The sequence below is a fragment of the Pseudophryne corroboree genome, chromosome 9 (genome assembly GCF_028390025.1).
Source record: "Pseudophryne corroboree isolate aPseCor3 chromosome 9, aPseCor3.hap2, whole genome shotgun sequence".
In the NCBI taxonomy this organism is placed as follows: Eukaryota; Metazoa; Chordata; class Amphibia; order Anura; family Myobatrachidae; genus Pseudophryne; species Pseudophryne corroboree.
Window position 1 is genome coordinate 302,603,691 of NC_086452.1, and position 24,141 is coordinate 302,627,831.

The window sequence follows — 24,141 nt, forward strand, 5'->3', positions numbered from 1 at the left end:
AGTTATAATAGAAACCACAAAGTTCATCTACAGCCAGACCACACTGGATACGCCCAATCTCATCTGATCTTGGAAGCCTAGCAGTGTTGGGCCTGTTTAGTACTTTGGTGGGAGACAACCTGGGAATACGAGGTGCTGTAGGTATTTTTATACTGCCAACACCGTTCTGTTGATGCATTCCATTTTCAAACTTATTCATTTATGTACCAGTAGTTAGAAGTAGAAAAGTTCTAACAGAAACTACAAAGCTCATCTACAGCCACACCACACTGGATACACCCAATCTCATCTGATTTTGGAAACTAAGCAGTGTTGGGCCTGGTTAGTACTTGGATGGGAGACCACCTGGGAATACAAGGTGCTGTAGGTATTTTTATACTGCCAACACTGTTCTGTTGATGCATTCCATTTTCAATCTTATTCATTTATGTACCAGTACTTAGAAGTAGAAAAGTTCTAACAGAAACCATAAAGCTCATCTACAGCCACACCACACTGGATACGCCCAATCTCATCTGATCTTGGAAGCTAAGCAGTGTTGGTCCTGGTTAGTACTTGGATGGGAGACCACCTGGCAATACAAGGTGCTTTAGGTATTTTTATACTGCAAACACCGTTCTGTTGATGCATTCTATTTTAAAACTTAATCATTTATGTACCAGTCGTTAGAAGTAGAAAAGTTCTAACAGAAACCACAAAGCTCATCTACAGCCACACCACACTGGATACGCCCAGTCTCATCTGATCTTGGAAGCTAAGCAGTGTTGGGCCTGGTTAGTACTTGGATTGGAGGCCACCTGGGAATACAAGGTGCTGTAGGTATTTTTATATTGCCAACACCATGCTGTTGAAGCATTCCATTTTCAAACTTATTTATTTATGTACCAGTAGCTAGAAGTAGAAAAGTTCTAACAGAAACCGCAAAGCTCATCTACAGCCACATCACACTGGATACGCCCAATCTCATCTGATCTTGGAAACAAAGCAGTGCTGGGCCTGGTTAGTATTTGGATGGGAAACCTCCTGGGAATGCAAGGTGCTGCAGATATTTTTATACTGCCAACTCCGTTCTGTTGATGCATTCCATTTTCAAACTTTTTCATTTATTTACCAGTAGTTAGAAGTAGAAAAGTTCTAACAGAAACCACAAATCTCATATACAGCCACACCACACTGGATACACACAATCTCATCTGATCTTGGAAGCTAAGCAGTGTTGGGCCTGTTTAGTACTTGGGTGGGAGATAACCTGGGAATACGAGGTGCTGTAGATATTTTTATACTGCCAACACCGTTCTGTTGATGCATTCCATTTTTAATCTTATTCATTTATGTACCAGTAGTTAGAAGTAGAAAAGTTCTAACAGAAACCACAAAGCTCATCTACAGCCACACCACACTGGATACGCCCAATATCATCTGATCTTGGAAGCTAAGAAGTGTTGGGCCTGGTTAGTACTTGGATGGGAGACAACCTGGGAATACAAGGTGCTGGAGGTATTTTTATACTGCCAACACCATTCTGTTGATGCATTCCATTTTCAAACTTATTCATTTATGTACCAGTAGTTAGAAGTAGAAAAGTTCTAACAGAAACTACAAAGCTCATCTACAGCCACACCACACTGGATACACCCAATCTCATCTGATTTTGGAAACTAAGCAGTGTTGGGCCTGGTTAGTACTTGGATGGGAGACCACCTGGGAATACAAGGTGCTGTAGGTATTTTTATACTGCCAACACTGTTCTGTTGATGCATTCCATTTTCAATCTTATTCATTTATGTACCAGTACTTAGAAGTAGAAAAGTTCTAACAGAAACCATAAAGCTCATCTACAGCCACACCACACTGGATACGCCCAATCTCATCTGATCTTGGAAGCTAAGCAGTGTTGGTCCTGGTTAGTACTTGGATGGGAGACCACCTGGCAATACAAGGTGCTGTAGGTATTTTTATACTGCAAACACCGTTCTGTTGATGCATTCTATTTTAAAACTTATTCATTTATGTACCAGTCGTTAGAAGTAGAAAAGTTCTAACAGAAACCACAAAGCTCATCTACAGCCACACCACACTGGATACGCCCAGTCTCATCTGATCTTGGAAGCTAAGCAGTGTTGGGCCTGGTTAGTACTTGGATTGGAGGCCACCTGGGAATACAAGGTGCTGTAGGTATTTTTATATTGCCAACACCATGCTGTTGAAGCATTCCATTTTCAAACTTATTTATTTATGTACCAGTAGCTAGAAGTAGAAAAGTTCTAACAGAAACCGCAAAGTTCATCTACAGCCACATCACACTGGATACGCCCAATCTCATCTGATCTTGGAAACTAAGCAGTGCTGGGCCTGGTTAGTATTTGGATGGGAAACCTCCTGGGAATGCAAGGTGCTGCAGATATTTTTATACTGCCAACTCCGTTCTGTTGATGCATTCCATTTTCAAACTTTTTCATTTATTTACCAGTAGTTAGAAGTAGAAAAGTTCTAACAGAAACCACAAAGCTCATATACAGCCACACCACACTGGATACACACAATCTCATCTGATCTTGGAAGCTAAGCAGTGTTGGGCCTGTTTAGTACTTGGGTGGGAGATAACCTGGGAATACGAGGTGCTGTAGATATTTTTATACTGCCAACACCGTTCTTTTGATGCATTCCATTTTTAATCTTATTCATTTATGTACCAGTAGTTAGAAGTAGAAAAGTTCTAACAGAAATCACAAAGCTCATCTACAGCCACACCACACTGGATACGCCCAATATCATCTGATCTTGGAAGCTAAGAAGTGTTGGGCCTGTTTAGTACTTGGATGGGAGACAACCTGGGAATACCAGGTGCTGGAGGTATTTTTATACTGCCAACACCATTCTGTTGATGCATTCCATTTTCAAACTTATTCATTTATGTGCCAGTAGCTAAAAGTAGAAAAGTTCTAACAGAAACCGCAAAGTTCATCTACAGCCACACCACACTGGATACGCCCAATCTCATCTGATCTTGGAAACTAAGCAATGCTGGGCCTGGTAAGTATTTGGATGGGAAACCACCTGGGAATGCAAGGTGCTGCAGATATTTTTATACTGCCAACTCCGTTCTGTTGATACATTCCTTTTTCAAACCTGTTCATTTATGTACCAGTAGTTAGAAGTATAAAAGTTCTAACAGAAACCGCAAAGCTCATCTACAGCCACACCACACTGGATCTGCCTAATATCATCTGACCTTGGAAGCTAAGCAGTGTTGAGCCTGGTTAGTAGTTGGATGGGAGACAACCTGGGAATACAAAGTGATGTAGGTATTTTTATACTGCCAACACCGTTCTGTTGATGCATTCCATTTTCAAACTTATTCATTTATGTACCAGTAGCTAGAAGTAGAAAAGTTCTAACAGAAAACACAAAGCTCATCTACAGCCACACCACACTGGATACGCCCAATCTCATATGATCTTGGAAGCTCAGAAGTGTTGGGCCTGGATAGTACTCGGATGGGAAACCACCTGGGAATACAAGGTGCTGTAAGTGTTTTTATACTGCCAAGACCATTCTGTTGATGCATTACATTTTCAAACGTATTCATTTATGTACCAGTAGTTAGAAGTAGAAAAGTTCTAACAGAAACCACAAAGCTCATCTACAGCCACACCACACTGGATACGAACAATCTCATCTGATCTTGGAAGCTAAGCAGTGTTGGGCCTGTTTAGTACTTTGGTGGGAGACCACCTGGGAATATGAGGTGCTGGAGGTATTTTTATACTGCCAACACCGTTCTGTTGATGCATTCCATTTTCAAACTTATTCATTTATGTACCAGTAGTTAGAAGTAGAAAAGTTCTAACAGAAACTACAAAACTCATCTACAGCCACACCACACTGCATACGCCCAATCTCATCTGATCTTGGAAGCTAAGCAGTGTTGGTCCTGGTTAGTACTTGGATGGGAGACCACCTGGCAATACAAGGTGCTGTAGGTATTTTTATACTGCCAACACCGTTCTGTTGATGCATTCCATTTTCAAACTTATTCATTTATGTACCAGTAGTTAGAAGTAGAAAAGTTATAATAGAAACCACAAAGTTCATCTACAGCCAGACCACACTGGATACGCCCAATCTCATCTGATCTTGGAAGCCTAGCAGTGTTGGGCCTGTTTAGTACTTTGGTGGGAGACAACCTGGGAATACGAGGTGCTGTAGGTATTTTTATACTGCCAACACCGTTCTGTTGATGCATTCCATTTTCAAACTTATTCATTTATGTACCAGTAGTTAGAAGTAGAAAAGTTCTAACAGAAACTACAAAGCTCATCTACAGCCACACCACACTGGATACACCCAATCTCATCTGATTTTGGAAACTAAGCAGTGTTGGGCCTGGTTAGTACTTGGATGGGAGACCACCTGGGAATACAAGGTGCTGTAGGTATTTTTATACTGCCAACACTGTTCTGTTGATGCATTCCATTTTCAATCTTATTCATTTATGTACCAGTACTTAGAAGTAGAAAAGTTCTAACAGAAACCATAAAGCTCATCTACAGCCACACCACACTGGATACGCCCAATCTCATCTGATCTTGGAAGCTAAGCAGTGTTGGTCCTGGTTAGTACTTGGATGGGAGACCACCTGGCAATACAAGGTGCTTTAGGTATTTTTATACTGCAAACACCGTTCTGTTGATGCATTCTATTTTAAAACTTAATCATTTATGTACCAGTCGTTAGAAGTAGAAAAGTTCTAACAGAAACCACAAAGCTCATCTACAGCCACACCACACTGGATACGCCCAGTCTCATCTGATCTTGGAAGCTAAGCAGTGTTGGGCCTGGTTAGTACTTGGATTGGAGGCCACCTGGGAATACAAGGTGCTGTAGGTATTTTTATATTGCCAACACCATGCTGTTGAAGCATTCCATTTTCAAACTTATTTATTTATGTACCAGTAGCTAGAAGTAGAAAAGTTCTAACAGAAACCGCAAAGCTCATCTACAGCCACATCACACTGGATACGCCCAATCTCATCTGATCTTGGAAACAAAGCAGTGCTGGGCCTGGTTAGTATTTGGATGGGAAACCTCCTGGGAATGCAAGGTGCTGCAGATATTTTTATACTGCCAACTCCGTTCTGTTGATGCATTCCATTTTCAAACTTTTTCATTTATTTACCAGTAGTTAGAAGTAGAAAAGTTCTAACAGAAACCACAAATCTCATATACAGCCACACCACACTGGATACACACAATCTCATCTGATCTTGGAAGCTAAGCAGTGTTGGGCCTGTTTAGTACTTGGGTGGGAGATAACCTGGGAATACGAGGTGCTGTAGATATTTTTATACTGCCAACACCGTTCTGTTGATGCATTCCATTTTTAATCTTATTCATTTATGTACCAGTAGTTAGAAGTAGAAAAGTTCTAACAGAAACCACAAAGCTCATCTACAGCCACACCACACTGGATACGCCCAATATCATCTGATCTTGGAAGCTAAGAAGTGTTGGGCCTGGTTAGTACTTGGATGGGAGACAACCTGGGAATACAAGGTGCTGGAGGTATTTTTATACTGCCAACACCATTCTGTTGATGCATTCCATTTTCAAACTTATTCATTTATGTACCAGTAGTTAGAAGTAGAAAAGTTCTAACAGAAACTACAAAGCTCATCTACAGCCACACCACACTGGATACACCCAATCTCATCTGATTTTGGAAACTAAGCAGTGTTGGGCCTGGTTAGTACTTGGATGGGAGACCACCTGGGAATACAAGGTGCTGTAGGTATTTTTATACTGCCAACACTGTTCTGTTGATGCATTCCATTTTCAATCTTATTCATTTATGTACCAGTACTTAGAAGTAGAAAAGTTCTAACAGAAACCATAAAGCTCATCTACAGCCACACCACACTGGATACGCCCAATCTCATCTGATCTTGGAAGCTAAGCAGTGTTGGTCCTGGTTAGTACTTGGATGGGAGACCACCTGGCAATACAAGGTGCTGTAGGTATTTTTATACTGCAAACACCGTTCTGTTGATGCATTCTATTTTAAAACTTATTCATTTATGTACCAGTCGTTAGAAGTAGAAAAGTTCTAACAGAAACCACAAAGCTCATCTACAGCCACACCACACTGGATACGCCCAGTCTCATCTGATCTTGGAAGCTAAGCAGTGTTGGGCCTGGTTAGTACTTGGATTGGAGGCCACCTGGGAATACAAGGTGCTGTAGGTATTTTTATATTGCCAACACCATGCTGTTGAAGCATTCCATTTTCAAACTTATTTATTTATGTACCAGTAGCTAGAAGTAGAAAAGTTCTAACAGAAACCGCAAAGTTCATCTACAGCCACATCACACTGGATACGCCCAATCTCATCTGATCTTGGAAACTAAGCAGTGCTGGGCCTGGTTAGTATTTGGATGGGAAACCTCCTGGGAATGCAAGGTGCTGCAGATATTTTTATACTGCCAACTCCGTTCTGTTGATGCATTCCATTTTCAAACTTTTTCATTTATTTACCAGTAGTTAGAAGTAGAAAAGTTCTAACAGAAACCACAAAGCTCATATACAGCCACACCACACTGGATACACACAATCTCATCTGATCTTGGAAGCTAAGCAGTGTTGGGCCTGTTTAGTACTTGGGTGGGAGATAACCTGGGAATACGAGGTGCTGTAGATATTTTTATACTGCCAACACCGTTCTTTTGATGCATTCCATTTTTAATCTTATTCATTTATGTACCAGTAGTTAGAAGTAGAAAAGTTCTAACAGAAATCACAAAGCTCATCTACAGCCACACCACACTGGATACGCCCAATATCATCTGATCTTGGAAGCTAAGAAGTGTTGGGCCTGTTTAGTACTTGGATGGGAGACAACCTGGGAATACCAGGTGCTGGAGGTATTTTTATACTGCCAACACCATTCTGTTGATGCATTCCATTTTCAAACTTATTCATTTATGTGCCAGTAGCTAAAAGTAGAAAAGTTCTAACAGAAACCGCAAAGTTCATCTACAGCCACACCACACTGGATACGCCCAATCTCATCTGATCTTGGAAACTAAGCAATGCTGGGCCTGGTAAGTATTTGGATGGGAAACCACCTGGGAATGCAAGGTGCTGCAGATATTTTTATACTGCCAACTCCGTTCTGTTGATACATTCCTTTTTCAAACCTGTTCATTTATGTACCAGTAGTTAGAAGTATAAAAGTTCTAACAGAAACCGCAAAGCTCATCTACAGCCACACCACACTGGATCTGCCTAATATCATCTGACCTTGGAAGCTAAGCAGTGTTGAGCCTGGTTAGTAGTTGGATGGGAGACAACCTGGGAATACAAAGTGATGTAGGTATTTTTATACTGCCAACACCGTTCTGTTGATGCATTCCATTTTCAAACTTATTCATTTATGTACCAGTAGCTAGAAGTAGAAAAGTTCTAACAGAAAACACAAAGCTCATCTACAGCCACACCACACTGGATACGCCCAATCTCATATGATCTTGGAAGCTCAGAAGTGTTGGGCCTGGATAGTACTCGGATGGGAAACCACCTGGGAATACAAGGTGCTGTAAGTGTTTTTATACTGCCAAGACCATTCTGTTGATGCATTACATTTTCAAACGTATTCATTTATGTACCAGTAGTTAGAAGTAGAAAAGTTCTAACAGAAACCACAAAGCTCATCTACAGCCACACCACACTGGATACGAACAATCTCATCTGATCTTGGAAGCTAAGCAGTGTTGGGCCTGTTTAGTACTTTGGTGGGAGACCACCTGGGAATATGAGGTGCTGGAGGTATTTTTATACTGCCAACACCGTTCTGTTGATGCATTCCATTTTCAAACTTATTCATTTATGTACCAGTAGTTAGAAGTAGAAAAGTTCTAACAGAAACTACAAAACTCATCTACAGCCACACCACACTGGATACGCCCAATCTCATCTGATCTTGGAAGCTAAGCAGTGTTGGTCCTGGTTAGTACTTGGATGGGAGACCACCTGGCAATACAAGGTGCTGTAGGTATTTTTATACTGCCAACACCGTTCTGTTGATGCATTCCATTTTCAAACTTATTCATTTATGTACCAGTAGCTAGAAGTAGAAAAGTTCTAACAGAAACCGCAAAGTTCATCTACAGCCACACCACACTGGATACGCCCAATCTCATCTGATCTTGGAAACTCAGCAGAGCTGGGCCTGGTTAGTATTTGGATGGGAAACCACCTGGGAATGCAAGGTGCTGCAGATATTTTTATACTGCCAACTCCGTTCTGTTGATGCATTCCATTTTCAAACTTTTTCAATTATTTACCAGTAGTTAGAAGTAGAAAAGTTCTGACAGAAACCACAAAAATTATCTTCAGCCACACCACACTGGATACGCCCAAACTCATATAATATTGAAAGCTAAGAAGTGTTGGGCCTGGTTAGTACTTGGATGGGAGACCACCTGGCATTACACGGTGCTGTAGGTATTTTTATACTGCCAATACCGTTCTGTTGATGCATTCCATTTTCAAACTTATTCATTTATGTACCAGTAGTTAGAAGTAGAAAAGTTCTAACAGAAACTACAAAGCTCATCTACAGCCACACCACACTGGATACGCCCAATCTTATCTGATCTTGGAAGCTAAGCAGTATTGGGACTGGTTAGTACTTTGATGGGAGACCACCTGGGAATACAAGGTGCTGCAGGTATTTTTATACTGCCAACACCGTTCTGTTGATGCATTCCATTTTCAAACTTATTCATTTATGTACCAGTAGCTAGAAGTAGAAAAGTTCTAACAGAAACCACAAAGCTCATCTACAGCCACACCACACTGGATACACCCAATCTCATCTGATCTTTGAAGCTAAGCAGTGTTGGGCCTGGTTAGTACTTGGATGGGAGACCTCCTGGGAATACAAGGTGCTGTAGGTATTTTTATACTGCCAACACCGTTCTGTTGATGCATTCCAATTTCAATCCTATTCCTTTATGTACCAGTAGTTAGAAGTAGAAAAGTTCTAATAGAAACCTCAAAGCTCATCTACAGCCACACCACACTGGATACGCCCAATCTCATCTGATCTTGGAAGCTAAGCAGTGTTGGTCCTGGTTAGTACTTGGATGGGAGACCACCTGGCAATACAAGGTGCTGTAGTTATTTTTATACTGCCAACACCGTTCTGTTGATGCATTCCATTTTCAAACTTATTCATTTATGTACCAGTAGCTAAAAGTAGAAAAGTTCTAACAGAAACCGCAAAGTTCATCTACAGCCACACCACACTGGATACGCCCAATCTCATCTGATCTTGGAAACTCAGCAGAGCTGGGCCTGGTTAGTATTTGGATGGGAAACCACCTGGGAATGCAAGGTGCTGCAGATATTTTTATACTGCCAACTCCGTTCTGTTGATGCATTCCATTTTCAAACTTTTTCATTTATTTACCAGTAGTTAGAAGTAGAAAAGTTCTGACAGAAACCACAAAAATGATCTTCAGCCACACCACACTGGATACGCCCAAACTCATCTAATCTTGCAAGCTAAGAAGTGTTGAGCATGGTTAGTACTTGGATGGGAGACCACCTGGAATTACACGGTGCTGTAGGTGTTTTTATACTGCCAATACCGTTCTGTTGATGCATTCCATTTTCAAACTTATTCATTTATGTACCAGTAGTTAGAAGTAGAAAAGTTCTAACAGAATCTACAAAGCTCATCTACAGCAACACCACACTGGATACATCCAATCTCATCTGATTTTGGAAGCTAAGCAGTGTTGGGCCTGGTTAATACTTGGATGGGAGACCACCTGGGAATACAATGTGCTGTAGGTATTTTTATACTGCCAACACTGTTCTGTTGATGCATTCCATTTTCAATCTTATTCATTTATGTACCAGTAGTTAGAAGTAGAAAAGTTCTAACAGAAACCACAAAGCTCATCTACAGCTACACAACATTGGATACGCCCAATCTCATCTGATCTTGGAAGCTAAGCAGTGTTGGTCATGGTTAGTACTTGGATGGGAGACCACCTGGCAATACAAGGTGCTAAAGGTATTTTTATATTGCCAACACCATTCTGTTGAAGCATTCCATTTTCAAACTTATTTATTTATGTACCAGTAGCTAGAAGTAGAAAAGTTCTAACAGAAACCGCAAAGCTCATCTACAGCCACATCACACTGGATACGCCCAATCTCATCTGATCTTGGAAACTAAGCAGTGCTGGGCCTGGCTAGTATTTGGATGGGAAACCTCCTGGGAATGCAAGGTGCTGCAGATATTTTTATACTGCCAACTCCGTTCTGTTGATGCATTCCATTTTCAAACTTTTTCATTTATTTACCAGTAGTTAGAAGTAGAAAAGTTCTAACAGAAACCACAAAGCTCATCTACAGCCACACCACACTGGATACGAACAATCTCATCTGATCTTGGAAGCTAAGCAGTGTTGGGCCTGTTTAGTACTTTGGTGGGAGACCACCTGGGAATACGAGGTGCTGTAGGTATTTTTATACTGCCAACACCGTTCTGTTGATGCATTCCATTTTCAAACTTATTCATTTATGTACCAGTAGCTAGAAGTAGAAAAGTTCTAACAGAAACCACAAAGCTCATCTACAGCCACACCACACTGGATACACCCAATCTCATCTGATTTTGGAAGCTAAGCAGTGTTGGGCCTGGTAAGTATTTGGATGGGAAACCACCTGGGAATGCAAGGTGCTGCAGATATTTTTATACTGCCAACTCCGTTCTGTTGATACATTCCATTTTCAAACCTGTTCATTTATGTACCAGTAGTTAGAAGTAGAAAAGTTCTAACAGAAACCGCAAAGCTCATCTACAGCCACACCACACTGGATCTGCCTAATATCATCTGACCTTGGAAGCTAAGCAGTGTTGAGCCTGGTTAGTAGTTGGATGGGAGACAACCTGGGAATACAAAGTGATGTAGGTATTTTTATACTGCCATCACAGTTCTGTTGATGCATTCCATTTTCAAACTTATTCATTTATGTACCAGTAGCTAGAAGTAGAAAAGTTCTAACAGAAAACACAAAGCTCATCTACAGCCACACCACACTGGAGACGCCCAATCTCATATGATCTTGGAAGCTCAGAAGTGTTGGGCCTGGATAGAACTCGGATGGGAAACCACCTGGGAATACAAGGTGCTGTAAGTGTTTTTATACTGCCAAGACCATTCTGTTGATGCATTACATTTTCAAACGTATTCATTTATGTACCAGTAGTTAGAAGTAGAAAAGTTCTAACAGAAACCACAAAGCTCATCTACAGCCACACCACACTGGATACGAACAATCTCATCTGATCTTGGAAGCTAAGCAGTGTTGGGCCTGTTTAGTACTTTGGTGGGAGACCACCTGGGAATATGAGGTGCTGGAGGTATTTTTATACTGCCAACACCGTTCTGTTGATGCATTCCATTTTCAAACTTATTCATTTATGTACCAGTAGTTAGAAGTAGAAAAGTTCTAACAGAAACTACAAAACTCATCTACAGCCACACCACACTGGATACGCCCAATCTCATCTGATCTTGGAAGCTAAGCAGTGTTGGTCCTGGTTAGTACTTGGATGGGAGACCACCTGGCAATACAAGGTGCTGTAGGTATTTTTATACTGCCAACACCGTTCTGTTGATGCATTCCATTTTCAAACTTATTCATTTATGTACCAGTAGTTAGAAGTAGAAAAGTTATAATAGAAACCACAAAGTTCATCTACAGCCAGACCACACTGGATACGCCCAATCTCATCTGATCTTGGAAGCCTAGCAGTGTTGGGCCTGTTTAGTACTTTGGTGGGAGACAACCTGGGAATACGAGGTGCTGTAGGTATTTTTATACTGCCAACACCGTTCTGTTGATGCATTCCATTTTCAAACTTATTCATTTATGTACCAGTAGTTAGAAGTAGAAAAGTTCTAACAGAAACTACAAAGCTCATCTACAGCCACACCACACTGGATACACCCAATCTCATCTGATTTTGGAAACTAAGCAGTGTTGGGCCTGGTTAGTACTTGGATGGGAGACCACCTGGGAATACAAGGTGCTGTAGGTATTTTTATACTGCCAACACTGTTCTGTTGATGCATTCCATTTTCAATCTTATTCATTTATGTACCAGTACTTAGAAGTAGAAAAGTTCTAACAGAAACCATAAAGCTCATCTACAGCCACACCACACTGGATACGCCCAATCTCATCTGATCTTGGAAGCTAAGCAGTGTTGGTCCTGGTTAGTACTTGGATGGGAGACCACCTGGCAATACAAGGTGCTTTAGGTATTTTTATACTGCAAACACCGTTCTGTTGATGCATTCTATTTTAAAACTTAATCATTTATGTACCAGTCGTTAGAAGTAGAAAAGTTCTAACAGAAACCACAAAGCTCATCTACAGCCACACCACACTGGATACGCCCAGTCTCATCTGATCTTGGAAGCTAAGCAGTGTTGGGCCTGGTTAGTACTTGGATTGGAGGCCACCTGGGAATACAAGGTGCTGTAGGTATTTTTATATTGCCAACACCATGCTGTTGAAGCATTCCATTTTCAAACTTATTTATTTATGTACCAGTAGCTAGAAGTAGAAAAGTTCTAACAGAAACCGCAAAGCTCATCTACAGCCACATCACACTGGATACGCCCAATCTCATCTGATCTTGGAAACAAAGCAGTGCTGGGCCTGGTTAGTATTTGGATGGGAAACCTCCTGGGAATGCAAGGTGCTGCAGATATTTTTATACTGCCAACTCCGTTCTGTTGATGCATTCCATTTTCAAACTTTTTCATTTATTTACCAGTAGTTAGAAGTAGAAAAGTTCTAACAGAAACCACAAATCTCATATACAGCCACACCACACTGGATACACACAATCTCATCTGATCTTGGAAGCTAAGCAGTGTTGGGCCTGTTTAGTACTTGGGTGGGAGATAACCTGGGAATACGAGGTGCTGTAGATATTTTTATACTGCCAACACCGTTCTGTTGATGCATTCCATTTTTAATCTTATTCATTTATGTACCAGTAGTTAGAAGTAGAAAAGTTCTAACAGAAATCACAAAGCTCATCTACAGCCACACCACACTGGATACGCCCAATATCATCTGATCTTGGAAGCTAAGAAGTGTTGGGCCTGTTTAGTACTTGGATGGGAGACAACCTGGGAATACCAGGTGCTGGAGGTATTTTTATACTGCCAACACCATTCTGTTGATGCATTCCATTTTCAAACTTATTCATTTATGTGCCAGTAGCTAAAAGTAGAAAAGTTCTAACAGAAACCGCAAAGTTCATCTACAGCCACACCACACTGGATACGCCCAATCTCATCTGATCTTGGAAACTAAGCAATGCTGGGCCTGGTAAGTATTTGGATGGGAAACCACCTGGGAATGCAAGGTGCTGCAGATATTTTTATACTGCCAACTCCGTTCTGTTGATACATTCCATTTTCAAACCTGTTCATTTATGTACCAGTAGTTAGAAGTAGAAAAGTTCTAACAGAAACCGCAAAGCTCATCTACAGCCACACCACACTGGATCTGCCTAATATCATCTGACCTTGGAAGCTAAGCAGTGTTGAGCCTGGTTAGTAGTTGGATGGGAGACAACCTGGGAATACAAAGTGATGTAGGTATTTTTATACTGCCAACACCGTTCTGTTGATGCATTCCATTTTCAAACTTAATCATTTATGTACCAGTAGCTAGAAGTAGAAAAGTTCTAACAGAAAACACGAAGCTCATCTACAGCCACACCACACTGGATACGCCCAATCTCATATGATCTTGGAAGCTCAGAAGTGTTGGGCCTGGATAGTACTCGGATGGGAAACCACCTGGGAATACAAGGTGCTGTAAGTGTTTTTATACTGCCAAGACCATTCTGTTGATGCATTACATTTTCAAACGTATTCATTTATGTACCAGTAGTTAGAAGTAGAAAAGTTCTAACAGAAACCACAAAGCTCATCTACAGCCACACCACACTGGATACGAACAATCTCATCTGATCTTGGAAGCTAAGCAGTGTTGGGCCTGTTTAGTACTTTGGTGGGAGACCACCTGGGAATATGAGATGCTGGAGGTTTTTTTATACTGCCAACACCGTTCTGTTGATGCATTCCATTTTCAAACTTATTCATTTATGTACCAGTAGTTAGAAGTAGAAAAGTTCTAACAGAAACTACAAAACTCATCTACAGCCACACCACACTGGATACGCCCAATCTCATCTGATCTTGGAAGCTAAGCAGTGTTGGTCCTGGTTAGTACTTGGATGGGAGACCACCTGGCAATACAAGGTGCTGTAGGTATTTTTATACTGCCAACACCGTTCTGTTGATCCATTCCATTTTCAAACTTATTCATTTATGTACCAGTAGCTAGAAGTAGAAAAGTTCTAACAGAAACCGCAAAGTTCATCTACAGCCACACCACACTGGATACGCCCAATCTCATCTGATCTTGGAAACTCAGCAGAGCTGGGCCTGGTTAGTATTTGGATGGGAAACCACCTGGGAATGCAAGGTGCTGCAGATATTTTTATACTGCCAACTCCGTTCTGTTGATGCATTCCATTTTCAAACTTTTTCAATTATTTACCAGTAGTTAGAAGTAGAAAAGTTCTGACAGAAACCACAAAAATTATCTTCAGCCACACCACACTGGATACGCCCAAAATCATATAATCTTGAAAGCTAAGAAGTGTTGGGCCTGGTTAGTACTTGGATGGGAGACCACCTGGCATTACACGGTGCTGTAGGTATTTTTATACTGCCAATACCGTTCTGTTGATGCATTCCATTTTCAAACTTTTTCAATTATTTACCAGTAGTTAGAAGTAGAAAAGTTCTGACAGAAACCACAAAAATTATCTTCAGCCACACCACACTGGATACGCCCAAAATCATATAATCTTGAAAGCTAAGAAGTGTTGGGCCTGGTTAGTACTTGGATGGTGAGACCACCTGGGAATACAAGGTGCTGCAGGTATTTTTATACTGCCAACACCGTTCTGTTGATGCATTCCATTTTCAAACTTATTCATTTATGTACCAGTAGCTAGAAGTAGAAAAGTTCTAACAGAAACCACAAAGCTCATCTACAGCCACACCACACTGGATACACCCAATCTCATCTGATCTTGGAAGCTAAGCAGTGTTGGTCCTGGTTAGTACTTGGATGGGAGACCACTTGGCAATACAAGGTGCTGTAGGTATTTTTATATTGCCAACACCATTCTGTTGAAGCATTCCATTTTCAAACTTATTTATTTATGTACCAGTAGCTAGAAGTAGAAAAGTTCTAACAGAAACCGCAAAGCTCATCTACAGCCACATCACACTGGATACGCCCAATCTCATCTGATCTTGGAAACTAAGCAGTGCTGGGCCTGGTTAGTATTTGGATGGGAAACCTCCTGGGAATGCAAGGTGCTGCAGATATTTTTATACTGCCAACTCCGTTCTGTTGATGCATTCCATTTTCAAACTTTTTCATTTATTTACCAGTAGTTAGAAGTAGAAAAGTTCTAACAGAAACCACAAAGCTCATATACAGCCACACCACACTGGATACACACAATCTCATCTGATCTTGGAAGCTAAGCAGTGTTGGGCCTGTTTAGTACTTGGGTGGGAGATAACCTGGGAATACGAGGTGCTGTAGATATTTTTATACTGCCAACACCGTTCTGTTGATGCATTCCATTTTTAATCTTATTCATTTATGTACCAGTAGTTAGAAGTAGAAAAGTTCTAACAGAAACCACAAAGCTCATCTACAGCCACACCACACTGGATACGCCCAATATCATCTGATCTTGGAAGCTAAGAAGTGTTGGGCCTGGTTAGTACTTGGATGGGAGACAACCTGGGAATACAAACTGCTGGAGGTATTTTTATACTGCCAACACCATTCTGTTGATGCATTCCATTTTCAAACTTATTCATTTATGTGCCAGTAGCTAGAAGTAGAAAAGTTCTAACAGAAACCGCAAAGTTCATCTACAGCCACACCACACTGGATACGCCCAATCTCATCTGATCTTGGAAAATAAGCAATGCTGGGCCTGGTAAGTATTTGGATGGGAAACCTCCTGGATATGCAAGGTGCTGCAGATATTTTTATACTGCCAACTCCGTTATGTTGATACATTCCATTTTCAAACCTGTTCATTTATGTACCAGTAGTTAGAAGTAGAAAAGTTCTAACAGAAAACGCAAAGCTTATCTACAGCCACACCACACTGGATCTGCCTAATATCATCTGACCTTGGAAGCTAAGCAGTGTTGGGCCTGGTTAGTACTTGGATGGGAAACAACCTGGGAATACAAAGTGATGTAGGTATTTTTATACTGCCAACACCGTTCTGTTGATGCATTCCATTTTCAAACTTATTCATTTATGTACCAGTAGTTAGAAGTAGAAAAGTTCTAATAGAAACCACAAAGTTCATCTACAGCCAGACCACACTGGATACGCCCAATCTCATCTGATCTTGGAAGCCTAGCAGTGTTGGGCCTGTTTAGTACTTTGGTGGGAGACAACCTGGGAATACGAGGTGCTGTAGGTATTTTTATACTGCCAACACCGTTCTGTTGATGCATTCCATTTTCAAACTTATTCATTTATGTACCAGTAGCTAAAAGTAGAAAAGATCTAACAGAAAACACAAAGCTCATCTACAGCCACACCACACTGGATACGTCCAATCTCATATGATCTTGGAAGCTCAGAAGTGTTGGGCCTGGATAGTACTCGGTTGGGAGACCACCTGGGAATACAAGGTGCTGTAGGTGTTTTTATACTGCCAAGACCATTCTGTTGATGCATTACATTTTCAAACGTATTCATTTATGTACCAGTAGTTAGAAGTAGAAAAGTACTAACAGAAACCACAAAACTTATCTACAGCCACACCACACTGGATACGCCCAATCTCATCTGATCTTGGAAGCTAAGAAGTGTTGGGCCTGGTTAGTACTTGGATGGGAGACCACCTGGGAATACAAGGTGCTGTAGGTAATTTTTTACTGCCAACACCGTTCTGTTGATACATTCCATTTTCAAACTTATTTGTTTATGAACCAGTAGCTAGAAGTAGAAAAGTTCTAACAGAAACCGCAAAGCTCATCTACAGCCACATCACACTGGATACGCCCAATCTCATCTGATCTTAGAAACTAAGCAGTGCTGGGCCTGGTTGGTATTTGAATGGGAAACCTCCTGGGAATGAAAGGTGCTGCAGATATTTTTATACTGCCAACTCCGTTCTGTTGATGCATTCCATTTTCAAACTTTTTCATTTATTTACCAGTAGTTAGAAGTAGAAAAGTTCTAACAGAAACCGCAAAGTTCATCTACAGCCACACCACACTGGATACGCCCAATCTCATCTGATCTTGGAAACTAAGCAGTGCTGGGCCTGGTAAGTATTTGGATGGGAAACCACCTGGGAATGCAAGGTGCTGCAGATATTTTTATACTGCCAACCCCGTTCTGTTGATGCATTCCATTTTCACACCTGTTCATTTATGTACCAGTAGTTAGAAGTAGAAAAGTTCTAACAGAAACTGCAAAGCTCATCTACAGCCACACCACACTGGATCTGCCTAATATCATCTGACCTTGGAAGCTAAGCAGTGTTGGGCCTGTTTAGTACTTGGATGGGAGACCACCTGGGAATACGAAGTGATGTAGGTATTTTTATACTGCCAACACCGTTCTGTTGATGCATTCCATTTTCAAACTTTTTCATTTATTTACCAGTAGTTAGAAGTAGAAAAGTTCTGACAGAAACCACAAAGATTATCTTCAGCCACACCACACTGGATACGCCCAAACTCATCTAATCTTGGAAGCTAAGAAGTGTTGGGCCTGGTTAGTACTTGGATGGGAGACCATCTGGCATTACAAGGTGCTGTAGGTATTTTTATAATGCCAATACCGTTCTGTTGATGCATTCCATTTTCAAACTTATTCATTTATGTACCAGTAGATAGAAGTAGAAAAGTTCTAACAGAAACGACAAAGCTCATCTGCAGCCACACCACACTGGATACACCCAATCTCATCTGATTTTGGAAGCTAAGCAGTGTTGGGCCTGGTTAGTACTTGGATGGGAGACCACCTGGGAATACAAGGTGCTGTAGGTATTTTTATACTGCCAACACCATTCTGTTGAAGCATTCCATTTTCAAACTTATTTATTTATGTACCAGTAGCTAGAAGTAGAAAAGTTGTAACAGAAACCGCAAAGCTCATCTACAGCCACATCACACTGGATACGCCCAATCTCATCTGATCTTGGAAACTAAGCAGTGCTGGGCCTGGTTAGTATTTGGATGGGAAACCTCTTGGGAATGCAAGGTGCTGCAGATATTTTTATACTGCCAACTCCGTTCTGTTGATGCATTCCATTTTCAAACTTTTTCATTTATTTACCAGTAGTTAGAAGTAGAAAAGTTCTAACAGAAACCACAAAGCTCATCTACAGCCACACCACACTGGATACGAACAATCTCATCTGATCTTGGAAGCTAAGCAGTGTTGGGCTTGTTTAGTACTTTGGTGGGAGACCACCTGGGAATACGAGGTGCTGTAGGTATTTTTATACTGCCAACACCGTTCTGTTGATGCATTCCATTTTCAAACTTATTCATTTATGTACCAGTAGTTAGAAGTAGAAAAGTTCTAACAGAAACCACAAAGCTCATCTACAGCCACACCACACTGGATACACCCAATCTCATCTGATCTTGGAAACTAAGCAGTGCTGGGCCTGGTTAGTATTTGGATGGGAAACCTCCTGGGAATGCAAGGTGCTGCAGATATTTTTATACTGCCAACTCCGTTCTGTTGATGCATTCCATTTTCAAACTTTTTCATTTATTTACCAGTAGTTAGAAGTAGAAAAGTTCTAACAGAAACCACAAAGCTCATATACAGCCACACCACACTGGATACACACAATCTCATCTGATCTTGGAAGCTAAGCAGTGTTGGGCCTGTTTAGTACTTGGGTGGGAGATAACCTGGGAATACGAGGTGCTGTAGATATTTTTATACTGCCAACACCGTTCTGTTGATGCATTCCATTTTTAATCTTATTCATTTATGTACCAGTAGTTAGAAGTAGAAAAGTTCTAACAGAAACCACAAAGCTCATCTACAGCCACACCACACTGGATACGCCCAATATCATCTGATCTTGGAAGCTAAGAAGTGTTGGGCCTGGTTAGTACTTGGATGGGAGACAACCTGGGAATACAAGGTGCTGGAGGTATTTTTATACTGCCAACACCATTCTGTTGATGCATTCCATTTTCAAACTTATTCATTTATGTGCCAGTAGCTAGAAGTAGAAAAGTTCTAACAGAAACCGCAAAGTTCATCTACAGCCACACCACACTGGATACGCCCAATCTCATCTGATCTTGGAAAATAAGCAATGCTGGGCCTGGTAAGTATTTGGATGGGAAACCTCCTGGATATGCAAGGTGCTGCAGATATTTTTATACTGCCAACTCCGTTATGTTGATACATTCCATTTTCAAACCTGTTCATTTATGTACCAGTAGTTAGAAGTAGAAAAGTTCTAACAGAAAACGCAAAGCTCATCTACAGCCACACCACACTGGATCTGCCTAATATCATCTGACCTTGGAAGCTAAGCAGTGTTGGGCCTGGTTAGTACTTGGATGGGAGACCACCTGGGAATACGAAGTGATGTAGGTATTTTTATACTGCCAACACCGTTCTGTTGATGCATTCCATTTTCAAACTTTTTCATTTATTTACCAGTAGTTAGAAGTAGAAAAGTTCTGACAGAAACCACAAAGATTATCTTCAGCCACACCACACTGGATACGCCCAAACTCATCTAATCTTGGAAGCTAAGAAGTGTTGGGCCTGGTTAGTACTTGGATGGGAGACCATCTGGCATTACAAGGTGCTGTAGGTATTTTTATAATGCCAATACCGTTCTGTTGATGCATTCCATTTTCAAACTTATTCATTTATGTACCAGTAGCTAGAAGTAGAAAAGTTGTAACAGAAACCGCAAAGCTCATCTACAGCCACATCACACTGGATACGCCCAATCTCATCTGATCTTGGAAACTAAGCAGTGCTGGGCCTGGTTAGTATTTGGATGGGAAACCTCTTGGGAATGCAAGGTGCTGCAGATATTTTTATACTGCCAACTCCGTTCTGTTGATGCATTCCATTTTCAAACTTTTTCATTTATTTACCAGTAGTTAGAAGTAGAAAAGTTCTAACAGAAACCACAAAGCTCATCTACAGCCACACCACACTGGATACGAACAATCTCATCTGATCTTGGAAGCTAAGCAGTGTTGGGCCTGTTTAGTACTTTGGTGGGAGACCACCTGGGAATACGAGGTGCTGTAGGTATTTTTATACTGCCAACACCGTTCTGTTGATGCATTCCAATTTCAATCCTATTCATTTATGTACCAGTAGTTAGAAGTAGAAAAGTTCTAATAGAAACCACAAAGCTCATCTACAGCCACACCACACTGGATATGCCCAATCTCATCTGATCTTGGAAACTAAGCAGTGTTGGTCCAGGTTAGTACTTGGATGGGAGACCACCTGGCAATACAAGGTGCTGTAGGTATTTTTATACTGCCAACACCGTTCTGTTGATGCATTCCATTTTCAAACTTATTCATTTATGTACCAGTAGCTAGAAGTAGAAAAGTTCTAACAGAAAACACAAAGCTCATCTACAGCCACACCACACTGTATACACCCAATCTCATATGATCTTGGAAGCTCGGAAGTGTTGTGCCTGGATAGTACTCGGATGGGAGACCACCTGGGAATACAAGGTGCTGTAGGTGTTTTTATACTGCCAAGACCGTTCTGTTGATGCATTACATTTTCAAACTTATTCATTTATGTACCAGTAGATAGAAGTAGAAAAGTTCTAACAGAAACTACAAAGCTCATCTACAGCCACACCACACTGGATACACCCAATCTCATCTGATTTTGGAAGCTAAGCAGTGTTGGGCCTGGTTAGTACTTGGATGGGAGACCACCTGGGAATACAGGGTGCTGTAGGTATTTTTATACTGCCAACACCATTCTGTTGAAGCATTCCATTTTCAAACTTATTTATTTATGTACCAGTAGCTAGAAGTAGAAAAGTTCTAACAGAAACCGCAAAGCTCATCTACAGCCACATCACACTGGATACGCCCAATCTCATCTGATCTTGGAAACTAAGCAGTGCTGGGCCTGGTTAGTATTTGGATGGGAAACCTCCTGGGAATGCAAGGTGCTGCAGATATTTTTATACTGCCAACTCCGTTCTGTTAATGCATTCCATTTTCAAACTTTTTCATTTATTTACCAGTAGTTAGAAGTAGAAAAGTTCTAACAGAAACCACAAAGCTCATCTACAGCCACACCACACTGGATACGAACAATCTCATCTGATCTTGGAAGCTAAGCAGTGTTGGGCCTGTTTAGTACTTTGGTGGGAGACCACCTGGGAATACGAGGTGCTGTAGGTATTTTTATACTGCCAACACCGTTCTGTTGATGAATTCCATTTTCAAACTTATTCATTTATGTACCAGTAGTTAGAAGTAGAAAAGTTCTAACAGAAACTACAAAGCTCATCTACAGCCACACCACACTGGATACGCCCAATCTCATCTGATTTTGGAAGCTAAGCAGTATTGGGACTGGTTAGTACTTTGATGGGAGACCACCTGGGAATACAAGGTGCTGCCGGTGTTTTTATACTGCCAACACCGTTCTGTTGATGCATTCCATTTTCAAACTTATTCATTTATGTACCAGTAGTTAGAAGTAGAAAAGTTCTAATAGAAACCACAAAGTTCATCTACAGCCACACCACACTGGATACGCCCAATCTCAGCTGATCTTGGAAACTCAGCAGAGCTGGGCATGGTTAGTATTTGGATGGGAAACCACCTGGGAATGCAAGGTGCTGCAGATATTTTTATACTGCCAACTCCGTTCTGTTGATGCATTCCATTTTCAAACTTTTTCATTTATTTACCAGTAGTTAGAAGTAGAAAAGTTCTGACAGAAACCGCAAACATTATCTTCAGCCACACCACACTGGATACGCCCAAACTCATTTAATCTTGGAAGCTAAGTAGTGTTGGCCCTGGTTAGTACTTTGGTGGGAGACCACCTGGGAATACGAGGTGCTCTAGGTATTTTTATACTGCCAACACCGTTCTGTTGATGCATTCCATTTTCAAACTTATTCATTTATGTACCAGTAGTTAGAAGTAGAAAAGTTCTTACAGAAACCGCAAAGTTCATCTACAGCCACACCACACTGGATACGCCCAATCTCATCTGATCTTGGAAACTAAGCAGTGCTGGGCCTGGTAAGTATTTGGATGGGAAACCACCTGGGAATGCAAGGTGCTGCAGATATTTTTATACTGCCAACTCCGTTCTGTTGATGCATTCCATTTTCAAACCTGTTCATTTATGTACCAGTAGTTAGAAGTAGAAAAGTTCTAACAGAAACCGCAAAGCTCATCTACAGCCACATCACACTGGATCTGCTTAATATCATCTGACCTTGGAAGCTAAGCAGTGTTGGGCCTGGTTAGTACTTGGATGGGAGACCACCTGGGAATACGAAGTGATGTAGGTATTTTTATACTGCCAACACCGTTCTGTTGATGCATTCCATTTTCAAACTTATTCATTTATGTACCAGTAGTTAGAAGTAGAAAAGTTCTAACAGAAACCACAAAGTTCATCTACAGCCAGACCACACTGGATACGCCCAATCTCATCTGATCTTGGAAGCTAAGCAGTGTTGGGCCTGTTTAGTACTTTGGTGGGAGACCACCTGGGAATACGAAGTGCTGTAGGTATTTTTATACTGCCAACACCGTTCTGTTGATGCATTCCATTTTCAAACTTATTCATTTATGTACCAGTAGCTAGAAGTAGAAAAGTTCTAACAGAAACCACAAAGCTCATCTACAGCCACACCACACTGGATACACCCAATCTCATCTGATCTTGGAAGCTAAGCAGTGTTGGGCCTGGTTAGTACTTGGATGGGAGACCACCTGGGAATACAATGTGCTGTAGGAATTTTTATACTGCCAACACCGTTCTGTTGATGCATTCCATTTTCAAACTTATTCATTTATGTACCAGTAGCTAGAAGTAGAAAAGTTCTAACAGAAAACACAAAGCTCATCTACAGCCACACCACACTGGATACGCCCAATCTCATATGATCTTGGAAGCTCAGAAGTGTTGGGCCTGGATAGTACTCGGATGGGAGACCACCTGGGAATACAAGGTGCTGTAGGTGTTTTTATACTGCCAAGACCATTCTGTTGATGCATTACATTTTCAAACGTATTCATTTATGTACCAGTAGTTAGAAGTAGAAAAGTTCTAACAGAAACCACAAAGCTTATCTACAGCCACACCACACTGGATACGCCCAATCTCATCTGATCTTAGAAGCTAAGAAGTGTTGGGCCTGGTTAGTACTTGGATGGGAGACAACCTGGGAATACAAGGTGCTGGAGGTATTTTTATACTGCCAACACCATTCTGTTGATGCATTCCATTTTCAAACTTATTCATCTATGTACCAGTAGCTAGAAGTAGAAAAGTTCTAACAGAAACCGCAAAGTTCATCTACAGCCACACCACACTGGATACGCCCAATCTCAGCTGATCTTGGAAACTCAGCAGAGCTGGGCCTGGTTAGTATTTGGATGGGAAACCACCTGGGAATGCAAGGTGCTGCAGATATTTTTATACTGCCAACTCCGTTCTGTTGATGCATTCCATTTTCAAACTTTTTCATTTATTTACCAGTAGTTAGAAGTAGAAAAGTTCTGACAGAAACCGCAAACATTATCTTCAGCCACACCACACTGGATTCGCCCAAACTCATTTAATCTTGGAAGCTAAGTAGAGTTGGCCCTGGTTAGTACTTGGATGGGAGACCACCTGGCATTACAAGGTGCTGTAGGTATTTTTATACTGCCAATACCGTACTGTTGATGCATTCCATT

The 24,141-nt window shown here is 41.1% G+C and overlaps 11 non-coding genes and 84 pseudogenes across 11 annotated transcripts; all 95 read left to right on the forward strand.

The window, feature by feature from the left end:
• The first annotated feature begins 25 nt into the window (after nucleotides 1-25).
• On the forward strand, nucleotides 26-144 carry LOC134962060 (5S ribosomal RNA; annotated as a pseudogene).
• Nucleotides 145-251: 107 nt separating this feature from the next.
• Nucleotides 252-370, forward strand: LOC134963455 (5S ribosomal RNA). Its single transcript, XR_010188124.1, has one exon. It is a non-coding gene; the product is annotated as a 5S ribosomal RNA (ribosomal RNA).
• A 107-nt stretch (nucleotides 371-477) lies between these two features.
• LOC134961555 (5S ribosomal RNA) lies at nucleotides 478-596 on the forward strand (annotated as a pseudogene).
• A 107-nt stretch (nucleotides 597-703) lies between these two features.
• Nucleotides 704-822, forward strand: LOC134960427 (5S ribosomal RNA; annotated as a pseudogene).
• Nucleotides 823-929: 107 nt separating this feature from the next.
• LOC134963042 (5S ribosomal RNA) lies at nucleotides 930-1,048 on the forward strand (annotated as a pseudogene).
• A 107-nt stretch (nucleotides 1,049-1,155) lies between these two features.
• On the forward strand, nucleotides 1,156-1,274 carry LOC134961700 (5S ribosomal RNA; annotated as a pseudogene).
• Nucleotides 1,275-1,381: 107 nt separating this feature from the next.
• LOC134963630 (5S ribosomal RNA) lies at nucleotides 1,382-1,500 on the forward strand (annotated as a pseudogene).
• Nucleotides 1,501-1,607: 107 nt separating this feature from the next.
• On the forward strand, nucleotides 1,608-1,726 carry LOC134963467 (5S ribosomal RNA). Its single transcript, XR_010188125.1, has one exon. It is a non-coding gene; the product is annotated as a 5S ribosomal RNA (ribosomal RNA).
• A 107-nt stretch (nucleotides 1,727-1,833) lies between these two features.
• Nucleotides 1,834-1,952, forward strand: LOC134959989 (5S ribosomal RNA; annotated as a pseudogene).
• Nucleotides 1,953-2,059: 107 nt separating this feature from the next.
• LOC134960428 (5S ribosomal RNA) lies at nucleotides 2,060-2,178 on the forward strand (annotated as a pseudogene).
• A 107-nt stretch (nucleotides 2,179-2,285) lies between these two features.
• Nucleotides 2,286-2,404, forward strand: LOC134962238 (5S ribosomal RNA; annotated as a pseudogene).
• A 107-nt stretch (nucleotides 2,405-2,511) lies between these two features.
• Nucleotides 2,512-2,630, forward strand: LOC134961701 (5S ribosomal RNA; annotated as a pseudogene).
• Nucleotides 2,631-2,737: 107 nt separating this feature from the next.
• On the forward strand, nucleotides 2,738-2,856 carry LOC134962715 (5S ribosomal RNA; annotated as a pseudogene).
• Nucleotides 2,857-2,963: 107 nt separating this feature from the next.
• LOC134962991 (5S ribosomal RNA) lies at nucleotides 2,964-3,082 on the forward strand (annotated as a pseudogene).
• Nucleotides 3,083-3,415: 333 nt separating this feature from the next.
• On the forward strand, nucleotides 3,416-3,534 carry LOC134962747 (5S ribosomal RNA; annotated as a pseudogene).
• Nucleotides 3,535-3,641: 107 nt separating this feature from the next.
• On the forward strand, nucleotides 3,642-3,760 carry LOC134961840 (5S ribosomal RNA; annotated as a pseudogene).
• A 107-nt stretch (nucleotides 3,761-3,867) lies between these two features.
• Nucleotides 3,868-3,986, forward strand: LOC134960409 (5S ribosomal RNA; annotated as a pseudogene).
• A 107-nt stretch (nucleotides 3,987-4,093) lies between these two features.
• On the forward strand, nucleotides 4,094-4,212 carry LOC134962061 (5S ribosomal RNA; annotated as a pseudogene).
• Nucleotides 4,213-4,319: 107 nt separating this feature from the next.
• LOC134963480 (5S ribosomal RNA) lies at nucleotides 4,320-4,438 on the forward strand. The gene has a single exon (XR_010188127.1). It is a non-coding gene; the product is annotated as a 5S ribosomal RNA (ribosomal RNA).
• A 107-nt stretch (nucleotides 4,439-4,545) lies between these two features.
• LOC134961556 (5S ribosomal RNA) lies at nucleotides 4,546-4,664 on the forward strand (annotated as a pseudogene).
• A 107-nt stretch (nucleotides 4,665-4,771) lies between these two features.
• LOC134960429 (5S ribosomal RNA) lies at nucleotides 4,772-4,890 on the forward strand (annotated as a pseudogene).
• A 107-nt stretch (nucleotides 4,891-4,997) lies between these two features.
• Nucleotides 4,998-5,116, forward strand: LOC134963043 (5S ribosomal RNA; annotated as a pseudogene).
• A 107-nt stretch (nucleotides 5,117-5,223) lies between these two features.
• Nucleotides 5,224-5,342, forward strand: LOC134961702 (5S ribosomal RNA; annotated as a pseudogene).
• Nucleotides 5,343-5,449: 107 nt separating this feature from the next.
• On the forward strand, nucleotides 5,450-5,568 carry LOC134963631 (5S ribosomal RNA; annotated as a pseudogene).
• A 107-nt stretch (nucleotides 5,569-5,675) lies between these two features.
• On the forward strand, nucleotides 5,676-5,794 carry LOC134963492 (5S ribosomal RNA). The gene has a single exon (XR_010188128.1). It is a non-coding gene; the product is annotated as a 5S ribosomal RNA (ribosomal RNA).
• A 107-nt stretch (nucleotides 5,795-5,901) lies between these two features.
• On the forward strand, nucleotides 5,902-6,020 carry LOC134959991 (5S ribosomal RNA; annotated as a pseudogene).
• A 107-nt stretch (nucleotides 6,021-6,127) lies between these two features.
• On the forward strand, nucleotides 6,128-6,246 carry LOC134960430 (5S ribosomal RNA; annotated as a pseudogene).
• A 107-nt stretch (nucleotides 6,247-6,353) lies between these two features.
• Nucleotides 6,354-6,472, forward strand: LOC134962239 (5S ribosomal RNA; annotated as a pseudogene).
• A 107-nt stretch (nucleotides 6,473-6,579) lies between these two features.
• On the forward strand, nucleotides 6,580-6,698 carry LOC134961703 (5S ribosomal RNA; annotated as a pseudogene).
• Nucleotides 6,699-6,805: 107 nt separating this feature from the next.
• Nucleotides 6,806-6,924, forward strand: LOC134962717 (5S ribosomal RNA; annotated as a pseudogene).
• A 107-nt stretch (nucleotides 6,925-7,031) lies between these two features.
• On the forward strand, nucleotides 7,032-7,150 carry LOC134962992 (5S ribosomal RNA; annotated as a pseudogene).
• Nucleotides 7,151-7,483: 333 nt separating this feature from the next.
• Nucleotides 7,484-7,602, forward strand: LOC134962748 (5S ribosomal RNA; annotated as a pseudogene).
• Nucleotides 7,603-7,709: 107 nt separating this feature from the next.
• Nucleotides 7,710-7,828, forward strand: LOC134961843 (5S ribosomal RNA; annotated as a pseudogene).
• A 107-nt stretch (nucleotides 7,829-7,935) lies between these two features.
• Nucleotides 7,936-8,054, forward strand: LOC134959992 (5S ribosomal RNA; annotated as a pseudogene).
• A 107-nt stretch (nucleotides 8,055-8,161) lies between these two features.
• Nucleotides 8,162-8,280, forward strand: LOC134963784 (5S ribosomal RNA; annotated as a pseudogene).
• A 333-nt stretch (nucleotides 8,281-8,613) lies between these two features.
• Nucleotides 8,614-8,732, forward strand: LOC134962604 (5S ribosomal RNA; annotated as a pseudogene).
• Nucleotides 8,733-8,839: 107 nt separating this feature from the next.
• On the forward strand, nucleotides 8,840-8,958 carry LOC134960129 (5S ribosomal RNA). The gene has a single exon (XR_010187705.1). It is a non-coding gene; the product is annotated as a 5S ribosomal RNA (ribosomal RNA).
• A 107-nt stretch (nucleotides 8,959-9,065) lies between these two features.
• Nucleotides 9,066-9,184, forward strand: LOC134960268 (5S ribosomal RNA; annotated as a pseudogene).
• Nucleotides 9,185-9,291: 107 nt separating this feature from the next.
• On the forward strand, nucleotides 9,292-9,410 carry LOC134963785 (5S ribosomal RNA; annotated as a pseudogene).
• A 333-nt stretch (nucleotides 9,411-9,743) lies between these two features.
• Nucleotides 9,744-9,862, forward strand: LOC134961850 (5S ribosomal RNA; annotated as a pseudogene).
• A 107-nt stretch (nucleotides 9,863-9,969) lies between these two features.
• LOC134958944 (5S ribosomal RNA) lies at nucleotides 9,970-10,088 on the forward strand (annotated as a pseudogene).
• Nucleotides 10,089-10,195: 107 nt separating this feature from the next.
• Nucleotides 10,196-10,314, forward strand: LOC134962486 (5S ribosomal RNA; annotated as a pseudogene).
• A 107-nt stretch (nucleotides 10,315-10,421) lies between these two features.
• On the forward strand, nucleotides 10,422-10,540 carry LOC134960197 (5S ribosomal RNA; annotated as a pseudogene).
• Nucleotides 10,541-10,647: 107 nt separating this feature from the next.
• LOC134960645 (5S ribosomal RNA) lies at nucleotides 10,648-10,766 on the forward strand (annotated as a pseudogene).
• Nucleotides 10,767-11,099: 333 nt separating this feature from the next.
• LOC134964732 (5S ribosomal RNA) lies at nucleotides 11,100-11,218 on the forward strand (annotated as a pseudogene).
• Nucleotides 11,219-11,325: 107 nt separating this feature from the next.
• LOC134961844 (5S ribosomal RNA) lies at nucleotides 11,326-11,444 on the forward strand (annotated as a pseudogene).
• Nucleotides 11,445-11,551: 107 nt separating this feature from the next.
• On the forward strand, nucleotides 11,552-11,670 carry LOC134959993 (5S ribosomal RNA; annotated as a pseudogene).
• A 107-nt stretch (nucleotides 11,671-11,777) lies between these two features.
• Nucleotides 11,778-11,896, forward strand: LOC134962062 (5S ribosomal RNA; annotated as a pseudogene).
• A 107-nt stretch (nucleotides 11,897-12,003) lies between these two features.
• Nucleotides 12,004-12,122, forward strand: LOC134963505 (5S ribosomal RNA). The gene has a single exon (XR_010188129.1). It is a non-coding gene; the product is annotated as a 5S ribosomal RNA (ribosomal RNA).
• A 107-nt stretch (nucleotides 12,123-12,229) lies between these two features.
• On the forward strand, nucleotides 12,230-12,348 carry LOC134961557 (5S ribosomal RNA; annotated as a pseudogene).
• Nucleotides 12,349-12,455: 107 nt separating this feature from the next.
• On the forward strand, nucleotides 12,456-12,574 carry LOC134960431 (5S ribosomal RNA; annotated as a pseudogene).
• A 107-nt stretch (nucleotides 12,575-12,681) lies between these two features.
• On the forward strand, nucleotides 12,682-12,800 carry LOC134963044 (5S ribosomal RNA; annotated as a pseudogene).
• Nucleotides 12,801-12,907: 107 nt separating this feature from the next.
• On the forward strand, nucleotides 12,908-13,026 carry LOC134961704 (5S ribosomal RNA; annotated as a pseudogene).
• A 107-nt stretch (nucleotides 13,027-13,133) lies between these two features.
• On the forward strand, nucleotides 13,134-13,252 carry LOC134962719 (5S ribosomal RNA; annotated as a pseudogene).
• Nucleotides 13,253-13,359: 107 nt separating this feature from the next.
• LOC134962993 (5S ribosomal RNA) lies at nucleotides 13,360-13,478 on the forward strand (annotated as a pseudogene).
• A 333-nt stretch (nucleotides 13,479-13,811) lies between these two features.
• Nucleotides 13,812-13,930, forward strand: LOC134962749 (5S ribosomal RNA; annotated as a pseudogene).
• Nucleotides 13,931-14,037: 107 nt separating this feature from the next.
• Nucleotides 14,038-14,156, forward strand: LOC134963167 (5S ribosomal RNA; annotated as a pseudogene).
• A 107-nt stretch (nucleotides 14,157-14,263) lies between these two features.
• On the forward strand, nucleotides 14,264-14,382 carry LOC134959995 (5S ribosomal RNA; annotated as a pseudogene).
• A 107-nt stretch (nucleotides 14,383-14,489) lies between these two features.
• On the forward strand, nucleotides 14,490-14,608 carry LOC134963786 (5S ribosomal RNA; annotated as a pseudogene).
• A 560-nt stretch (nucleotides 14,609-15,168) lies between these two features.
• On the forward strand, nucleotides 15,169-15,287 carry LOC134959777 (5S ribosomal RNA; annotated as a pseudogene).
• A 107-nt stretch (nucleotides 15,288-15,394) lies between these two features.
• On the forward strand, nucleotides 15,395-15,513 carry LOC134962240 (5S ribosomal RNA; annotated as a pseudogene).
• A 107-nt stretch (nucleotides 15,514-15,620) lies between these two features.
• LOC134961705 (5S ribosomal RNA) lies at nucleotides 15,621-15,739 on the forward strand (annotated as a pseudogene).
• A 333-nt stretch (nucleotides 15,740-16,072) lies between these two features.
• Nucleotides 16,073-16,191, forward strand: LOC134963905 (5S ribosomal RNA; annotated as a pseudogene).
• Nucleotides 16,192-16,524: 333 nt separating this feature from the next.
• On the forward strand, nucleotides 16,525-16,643 carry LOC134962063 (5S ribosomal RNA; annotated as a pseudogene).
• A 107-nt stretch (nucleotides 16,644-16,750) lies between these two features.
• LOC134962570 (5S ribosomal RNA) lies at nucleotides 16,751-16,869 on the forward strand (annotated as a pseudogene).
• Nucleotides 16,870-16,976: 107 nt separating this feature from the next.
• On the forward strand, nucleotides 16,977-17,095 carry LOC134961190 (5S ribosomal RNA). The gene has a single exon (XR_010187863.1). It is a non-coding gene; the product is annotated as a 5S ribosomal RNA (ribosomal RNA).
• Nucleotides 17,096-17,202: 107 nt separating this feature from the next.
• On the forward strand, nucleotides 17,203-17,321 carry LOC134964978 (5S ribosomal RNA; annotated as a pseudogene).
• Nucleotides 17,322-17,428: 107 nt separating this feature from the next.
• Nucleotides 17,429-17,547, forward strand: LOC134961762 (5S ribosomal RNA; annotated as a pseudogene).
• Nucleotides 17,548-17,654: 107 nt separating this feature from the next.
• LOC134964104 (5S ribosomal RNA) lies at nucleotides 17,655-17,773 on the forward strand (annotated as a pseudogene).
• Nucleotides 17,774-17,880: 107 nt separating this feature from the next.
• Nucleotides 17,881-17,999, forward strand: LOC134964857 (5S ribosomal RNA; annotated as a pseudogene).
• A 107-nt stretch (nucleotides 18,000-18,106) lies between these two features.
• LOC134960634 (5S ribosomal RNA) lies at nucleotides 18,107-18,225 on the forward strand. The gene has a single exon (XR_010187792.1). It is a non-coding gene; the product is annotated as a 5S ribosomal RNA (ribosomal RNA).
• A 107-nt stretch (nucleotides 18,226-18,332) lies between these two features.
• Nucleotides 18,333-18,451, forward strand: LOC134962473 (5S ribosomal RNA; annotated as a pseudogene).
• Nucleotides 18,452-18,558: 107 nt separating this feature from the next.
• LOC134960347 (5S ribosomal RNA) lies at nucleotides 18,559-18,677 on the forward strand (annotated as a pseudogene).
• Nucleotides 18,678-18,784: 107 nt separating this feature from the next.
• On the forward strand, nucleotides 18,785-18,903 carry LOC134960725 (5S ribosomal RNA; annotated as a pseudogene).
• A 107-nt stretch (nucleotides 18,904-19,010) lies between these two features.
• Nucleotides 19,011-19,129, forward strand: LOC134961707 (5S ribosomal RNA; annotated as a pseudogene).
• A 107-nt stretch (nucleotides 19,130-19,236) lies between these two features.
• Nucleotides 19,237-19,355, forward strand: LOC134963632 (5S ribosomal RNA; annotated as a pseudogene).
• A 107-nt stretch (nucleotides 19,356-19,462) lies between these two features.
• Nucleotides 19,463-19,581, forward strand: LOC134963906 (5S ribosomal RNA; annotated as a pseudogene).
• A 107-nt stretch (nucleotides 19,582-19,688) lies between these two features.
• Nucleotides 19,689-19,807, forward strand: LOC134963613 (5S ribosomal RNA; annotated as a pseudogene).
• A 107-nt stretch (nucleotides 19,808-19,914) lies between these two features.
• On the forward strand, nucleotides 19,915-20,033 carry LOC134964859 (5S ribosomal RNA; annotated as a pseudogene).
• A 107-nt stretch (nucleotides 20,034-20,140) lies between these two features.
• LOC134962475 (5S ribosomal RNA) lies at nucleotides 20,141-20,259 on the forward strand (annotated as a pseudogene).
• A 107-nt stretch (nucleotides 20,260-20,366) lies between these two features.
• On the forward strand, nucleotides 20,367-20,485 carry LOC134960198 (5S ribosomal RNA; annotated as a pseudogene).
• A 107-nt stretch (nucleotides 20,486-20,592) lies between these two features.
• LOC134960343 (5S ribosomal RNA) lies at nucleotides 20,593-20,711 on the forward strand (annotated as a pseudogene).
• Nucleotides 20,712-20,818: 107 nt separating this feature from the next.
• On the forward strand, nucleotides 20,819-20,937 carry LOC134963967 (5S ribosomal RNA; annotated as a pseudogene).
• A 107-nt stretch (nucleotides 20,938-21,044) lies between these two features.
• LOC134959909 (5S ribosomal RNA) lies at nucleotides 21,045-21,163 on the forward strand. Its single transcript, XR_010187673.1, has one exon. It is a non-coding gene; the product is annotated as a 5S ribosomal RNA (ribosomal RNA).
• A 107-nt stretch (nucleotides 21,164-21,270) lies between these two features.
• LOC134962242 (5S ribosomal RNA) lies at nucleotides 21,271-21,389 on the forward strand (annotated as a pseudogene).
• A 107-nt stretch (nucleotides 21,390-21,496) lies between these two features.
• LOC134960199 (5S ribosomal RNA) lies at nucleotides 21,497-21,615 on the forward strand (annotated as a pseudogene).
• A 107-nt stretch (nucleotides 21,616-21,722) lies between these two features.
• On the forward strand, nucleotides 21,723-21,841 carry LOC134963585 (5S ribosomal RNA; annotated as a pseudogene).
• Nucleotides 21,842-22,174: 333 nt separating this feature from the next.
• Nucleotides 22,175-22,293, forward strand: LOC134964505 (5S ribosomal RNA; annotated as a pseudogene).
• Nucleotides 22,294-22,400: 107 nt separating this feature from the next.
• On the forward strand, nucleotides 22,401-22,519 carry LOC134961763 (5S ribosomal RNA; annotated as a pseudogene).
• Nucleotides 22,520-22,626: 107 nt separating this feature from the next.
• On the forward strand, nucleotides 22,627-22,745 carry LOC134964726 (5S ribosomal RNA; annotated as a pseudogene).
• A 107-nt stretch (nucleotides 22,746-22,852) lies between these two features.
• Nucleotides 22,853-22,971, forward strand: LOC134958961 (5S ribosomal RNA). The gene has a single exon (XR_010187146.1). It is a non-coding gene; the product is annotated as a 5S ribosomal RNA (ribosomal RNA).
• A 107-nt stretch (nucleotides 22,972-23,078) lies between these two features.
• Nucleotides 23,079-23,197, forward strand: LOC134963012 (5S ribosomal RNA). The gene has a single exon (XR_010188084.1). It is a non-coding gene; the product is annotated as a 5S ribosomal RNA (ribosomal RNA).
• A 107-nt stretch (nucleotides 23,198-23,304) lies between these two features.
• Nucleotides 23,305-23,423, forward strand: LOC134960948 (5S ribosomal RNA; annotated as a pseudogene).
• Nucleotides 23,424-23,530: 107 nt separating this feature from the next.
• On the forward strand, nucleotides 23,531-23,649 carry LOC134963186 (5S ribosomal RNA; annotated as a pseudogene).
• Nucleotides 23,650-23,756: 107 nt separating this feature from the next.
• LOC134964737 (5S ribosomal RNA) lies at nucleotides 23,757-23,875 on the forward strand (annotated as a pseudogene).
• Nucleotides 23,876-24,141: the final 266 nt, after the last annotated feature.